This window comes from Momordica charantia (assembly GCF_013281855.1).
Source record: "Momordica charantia cultivar OHB3-1 chromosome 10 unlocalized genomic scaffold, Mcharantia_2.0 BLBB01000010.1, whole genome shotgun sequence".
NCBI lineage: Eukaryota > Viridiplantae > Streptophyta > Magnoliopsida > Cucurbitales > Cucurbitaceae > Momordica > Momordica charantia.
The window spans coordinates 9,923,501-9,930,593 of NW_028275158.1; the positions used below are offsets into that span (position 1 = coordinate 9,923,501).

Consider the following 7,093-nt stretch of genomic DNA (forward strand, 5'->3'; position numbering starts at 1 on the left):
GTACCTTTCTCGGCCTTTTGGCTAAGATCAAGTGTAGTATCTGTTCTTATCAGTTTAATATCTGATACGTGGGCCATAGGCCCACATGATATTAAATTCATTTTTCTAGTGGGACGGCCCATTTCAATAGCTTGCTATTGGGGCCGTCGCGCGTCGCCCATGCGTTGCACTACAGCTTGGGCCTGGCGCACCCCTCCAAATTTCAAGTTTCAAATATTTGATTGGGCCCATCTAATTGCAAAGGCCCATTTGGATTCCTGCTGTTCTTAATTGTTTATTACTTGATTTGCATTTTGGAAAATGCTTCTATTGTACTTTAAAGCAAAATTCAACAAATCAAATCGTCACACCACTGGATGAATTTCTGTTCAATATAGTAATGTTTAGTGACACGGTTTTGTATTTTTTTTTTCGTTATTATGTTTGTATAATTTATCAGAATGATAAATCTGATAAATTACCACCTTGTTTATTTATACAGATTTTCAACGTATTTGATTATTTTCCATCAACTGTAGTATTATGTCGAGAGAGAAGTTTTCTTTTTGGACTGCTTTTAATATTCCAAAAAATAAAATTAATTATTAAAATATAAAGAACCCGAAAAAACTTCTCCCGTGAAAATACAAGAGGAAGCTCTGTTGAATTCCTACATGGTCCACTAATATAGAAACAAGTATTTTTTTAATTTTGTATAATTCCTGCATTGTCCACTTGTCTATATGCTACTGAACCATGTAGGAATTCAGGAAGAGCTCCCCCTGAAACTTCAGTGGAATCATAAAAACCTCCACGTCAATCGGAGGTCGTCTCATGTGGTGCCAGCCATGTATATTTTTGCCTCAATAAATATGAAGTTGAGAGATAAGCCTGGCAGAGGTTGTCTCTTGATTTTGTTGGCTAATTCTCTGGTCCATTTCCCTTTTTAGTTTGAGATAATATTTTCAGGACTGTTTTAGAAATTTATTTTCATAAATGTCTAAAGTTTTTCAATTTTACCTTTTTAGATTTCTGTATGTAAGATTTTTTTTATAATACCGATTTTACCCTTATTTATTGCATTTATATTTATTATAGTTAATTTTTTTTTGAAATCTTAAACATTTTAAATCCCTAAATTGTAATATAATCATTTAATTACTGTGGGCCCATACAAATTTTTAACACTAATCCTTGATTCACTCCTTCAAAATATTTATTCACACGATTTACCAATATTATTAATTACAAAAAGATACAAATTCGTTAGGGAGAAGTAAGTATAGAAAGTTTACCTGGAAACTAGAAATTGGGAAGGATAGGATGGTATAGTGGATTAGGGTTTCGGCCGTTGCAACTAAACTAAAGCAATACATTGAATCCTTTTACTGCTACTTACAAAACTTTAAATTTGGCTACTGCTTCAAATTTTTTGTGAGAAGAAGTATTGCTTTATTGCTACTCACGGTTTATTTTTGGTTAATTATCATGTGAAACTATATTTTATAGATTATTATTACATTTATTCAATTCTATTTTTTAATTGTCACAATTACGAAATAACAACTGATTATATACTATCATATATCCAGCTAAAATATTTTAATATACTGATACATAGTAAATAATCCTCTTAATAATAGTTGTTTGTTCTCCCGTAGTTGCAATTTTTATCGTTTTATGTATCTATTGTTTGAATTTTGAAGAAACTCAATACACTAGAGTCACAAGTACGTGATATTTAAGCTAGTAGGTGAGTCAAGCTACTAGGTGAGACCATTAAATTAACCTATTAATGGATAATAGCTCTAGTAAATTAACCTATGAATTAATCTTATAACATTAACCTAGCAAATTCAATCAAATACAATTACAAGATAAACCTATATGGTAAATATAAAATATATCCGACTATTGAGTGTTAGGTAAATATACGCTGTATATATGAACTGTGTAATACTGACAAACAGATTACAACGTAACTGGCTACAAACGATATAAATTTGAACAACTTGATGAACACCAAAACTTGATAAAAAAATAGTCGAGGCAAGCTTCAATAGCGCTGACCTGAAGACAATTATTCGCTTTGCACAAGTTGCTAGCAGACTACAGCGATCGTCTAAGCAGGATACAACGACTAACTCCGGTAGAACTGCAACCTCGAACTACTCGGATCTGGCAGAACTCTTAGATACTTGCTCTCAACATAAACAAGAAGAACAACTCAAAAGAAGAGAGAATTCTTGTGGGAGGAGGAGAATACCCAATTGTGGTATGCTTGGATATGTCAAAATGAAGAAAATCACAACTATATATAGTTGTTTAAACATGAAACTCCTCACACAAGAATTAAGTTCAACTTTAACAACATGAAGAAAAACTTCTCATTTGAAACAACATGTAACTTTAACAAAATAAAGTTACATAACACAAAATTGAAACAAAAACAACCTCATGAAATAAATAATGAAATTGTTACAAATGTAAAATAAGTTTCAAATTCTTAATATACAAATTTAATATCCGGATGTTAAATTTGTATACTCAACGGTTTTCTCAATATCTTCAAGTTTCACTTTCTTTCACTATTAAAAATCCAACATTGAGTTCCTATAACTACACAATTTGTACTAGATATATATTATTATATCCGCATATATACCAGAATTCACACCTAAATCACATTTGAATCTTTGAAATTATAGACTAAAAAAAAAGTGAAGTCTTTGACAGTATCAAGACACCAAGCTAAGTGTGTAGTCTAGTACACTTAAGTAATTTCAAAAATGACTTGTGTAGTATAACTTAAGTAGTTTGACGAAAAATCTTTCAATATATTAAATCAAGTGAAGTCACAATTAAGAAGTCATAGTGAGTCATATTGAATATATCTAGCCTCAAAGGAAATAATAACTAACCAAAAACTCAAATGTAATCCAGTACATAGTGTCAATACTTAAAGTTGTGATAACAAGTTGAAAATTGGAGCATCAAAATCTTAAACACTAGATAGCGTAGATTTGTTATCTTCTGCTGAACCAAACTTTGTAGTGTACGATGATCAATTGACCTTAGAAAGCAATATCACTCTACGTTTTGTCCGTCTCAATGGTTCAATTTCCTGATCTTTCAGTCATGTCTTCAGAAACGACAAAAGTAATATTATGAAGTTTTCAGCTGCAACAAAAAGTAACAGAACTGGAATGTATTTTGCAATTTGATACTTAATGATAGATATAAAATACATCTGGATATAAACGTATATAGTATTACATCAATCCTCAATTAACAAACAAAGATCGAAAACTTATTCTATCAATTTAGACACCTTAGCACATGTTTCATTATTATGAATTTAATCCTTAGAACATTAACCTAGCAAATTCAATCAAATACAATTACAAAATAAACCTATACGATAAATAAATATATCCAACTATTGAGTTCCTATAACTACCCAATTGGTACTAGTTGTAGATATATATTATATCTGCATATATACAAAAATACACACCTAAATTTTGTACCACAAAAATCACATTTGAATTTTTGACAATATGAACTACGAAAAACCAGAACTGTAGTCTACAGAGTATATTTATTCACCTAAATTTTGCACCACACAAACAAAAGACTCTAATACTTCTGCATCTAGAGATAACATTTTTAAATTAGTTAAACTAGTATGATTTATATCCGCATATTAAAAAAAAACAAGTTAAACAGTACAAAACTATATAGTTCATCAAGAAATGAGTTTTTGGAAGGGAGTATTGTTCAAAACAAAGATCGATAACTCAATAGGAATGAGATTAATCAGTACCAAAATAGTTTATTTAAAAGAATGGGTGTCTATCTTAATGTGTGTTTCGAAAGGTTTAAACAATACAAAAAAAAAAAAATCTAGGGAAAAAATATTGTTCAAAACAACACACAAAATTAGAAATCCATTTATGGATATGTAAAATATACCATTGCGAATAAGATATTATTTATGAACGGATTAACCGAAATACAAGACGAAACAAACCTCGACTTAGAGGGGCAGCCGTCGACGAGAACGGAATAAAGGACTACACGGTCTGCTGCGATGAGAACGGACTGCACGCTCTGCTACGGACTGCTACCAGAGACGAGAGCGGAGAAGCGGCCGGAAGAAATATTGTTTGGAGAAGAATGAGAAACTGGCGACATAAGAAACGGCGGAAGAAGAAGAGGAGAAACCGAAAGGATGAACAAAGAATAAATTGAAAAGATTTTTTTTTTTTGAAACTGACGGTAGAATGAAGAGATATTTTGAGATTTGGGTATTTTTATTTTTAAAAAGTTTAAATGGGTATAAAATGAGGGATTTAAAATATAACCTATCAAATACACTATTTTGATTTTTATAAATTTATTAATATTTAGATGTAAATAAAAAATGATATAAATATAAATTGTTTATGGGTACTATCGTATATTTTATGACAAAAGAGTGAACCTCCAATCTTTTTACGTAATTATAATATTTAAATAGACTATCAAAACGTATTAATCCCTTTTTAGTTTTGTGGGCTAATTTGCGCTGTGGAGATTTGCGATTTTAAGGAGGATTTATGACTCGGGGAGGAATTGCAGTAAAAATCTTTCCAAATCGTAAATTTTTTTAAACTAAAAAATCTCTTTATTTGGGCCGGGCGCACCCCTCCAAGTTCAAGTTTCAAATGTTTGCGTGGGCCCATCTCATTGGTAAGCCCATTCTGAGTCCTGCTCTTCTTAACTTTTTTTTTTTTAATTTATATATTTTTGTTGACAAACTATTTTTAAATTTTTATTTAATGTAGAATTATATTAAAAATGTGTATATACTATAAAACTCTCTTTTATGTTATAGACTCATTCTAGGTAAAACATAATATTGTATGATATTGTAAATTTTTTAGCTAATATAGTATTGTAAAATAATAATTACAAAAAATTAATTAATTAATTAATAATATTTTAGGTTAAACTAAGTATTTAATTATTTAATACTACTAATTTGAAAATATAGTACTAAATACATTTTTTTAAAATTTAAATTGAAATTCAATTTCTAAATTTACTTCTAAACACATTGAAAAATATGTTTCCGTTGAATCCATTATTTTCAAATTTCTAGTTTTAGATCACCAACCAAACTCATTCTTAACTAATCATGCTCAAATATAAACACCAAACAAAATTTCAGGCTAAATTCTATAGCAAGAATTATAAAAAGTCAAGGAAATGAGAAGAAACTAATTTTTTCACGTCAATTGACGGGATTGAGCTCGATCACTACGATCTCCTTGAAAATCTTTTCTCTTAATTGTGCTCAACCTTAAACTCTCTTCGAAAAAATACTTTATTCTTTATCCTCAAAGGAATTCTTCCCCCTTCCCTCACACCTTATTATATATATATATATATTGTCGCAACGTCATCGCGACGCGGAGCGGCCGACGTCATCCCCTGAAGGGTCTCTTTCGAGATAAGGGTTTGGAGTCGCCACCAATCATATACGAGGTGTGATTGGTCACCTATTTTAAAAACTTGGTCTACGAAAAACAGATTTTGGTTCGGGAGTCGACTGAGCGTAGGGAAGGTGTTAGCACCCTACGACACCCGTTCGAAAACGGTACCACATTTTATCATAAATTATCCTATTATTTTATTTGGTCCAAGAAAAAAACATATTTTGTTTTGATCGAAATGTCTCATGTTATATTAATTCACACTTTGTTATAAGATATGAATTAATATGTATGAGATTGAACTTATGACATGAGTGTTGACATTAAAATACCACACCAATGTACCACCATCTTAAGATGTAAACATCATATTCTTTTACACAAACAAAACTTTTAATTTATTTTTTTAAACTAAAAAAACTACGAATCTTGTTAAATTAAAACAAAAAAATATATCTTTTTTTTATTTATTTCGAAATTAACAAAATTATTTAAAAGAAAAAAAAATTATTTAAAAACAAAGTCAAATTTACTTTAACAAAACTTATTTGCTAAAAAACTGATTTTTTGTTAAGATTTTTTCAAAACCATAACCACCACTTTTAAATGAGATTTTATTCTAAAATACTCTGTTTTTATCTCCTCCTTTAAAATCCTGCAGCAGAAGATTCTTTTTTAATTAAAAAATAAAACAAATGTAACACAAAAATTATAAACCTTGTAAAAAAATCATTTTAAATAAAAAAGAATCCAAATTTAAACTTTGAATCCAAATTTAAAAGAATCCAAATTTTTTTACAAGATTTATTTTATTAAACTCCTATTTTTTTCAACGTATTTTAATCAAAATTTTAAAGTAAAATATTTTATTAAAATAAAATTAAGTTTTTATTTATTTCATTTAAAAAATTCTTCTTTATTAGAAAAAGAAAACCTTTTATTTTAAAACAAATTTTAAAATATCAAAATTCTTATTTTATTTTCAAAAACTTATTTAAAATTAATTTAGAAGATTTTTTTCCTTACTAAAAACATTTTCTTTTTAAAAAAAAGTAAAAAAAAAAGATTTCCAAAGCCTTTCTGTTTCCAACGTATTTGATACTTACTTAAAATGCACGGAGATCGTCGGAGTGCCAGCAGGCTTGGAAGAAGCTGTGAAGAAGAAGGTTGTTGCTGCTGTCGTTCGCGTCGTTCCCTTGCGTCGTCGGAGGTCGTGGGTATGCAAGAGAAAAGTGGTGATGGTGGGATAAGAGAGATGAAGAGAAGAAGATATGGTGATGAGGTGATGAGTTTCTAACTCTCGTGTTCTCTGTGTTCCTCTTGTGTGCTTCCTCCCCCTTAAATACTAAAAAAAACAACGGTGATATATGCTAAAATAAGAAATCCAGAGAAAATGGAGGAAGGAAGGGGAGGAGAAGATGCCACGTTAGGTTTTGAAAAAATCAAAGAGGGAAAAAACCCTTAAAAATCAAAGGTTTTAAAATAAAATCTTTATTTCATTAAAACAAAATCTTTTTAAAACAAATCATTTTTATTTATCTATTTTTTATTTTAATAATAAAACAAAATCTAAATAAACCATTTTTATTTTCTTATTAATAAAATTAAACATTTAAATAAATCTAACATGTTAA

The 7,093-nt window shown here is 29.3% G+C and overlaps 1 non-coding gene across 1 annotated transcript; it reads left to right on the top strand.

Moving 5' to 3' along the window:
* On the top strand, nt 1–196 carry LOC148208512 (U2 spliceosomal RNA). Its single transcript, XR_015788618.1, has one exon. It is a non-coding gene; the product is annotated as a U2 spliceosomal RNA (small nuclear RNA).
* Nucleotides 197–7,093: the final 6,897 nt, after the last annotated feature.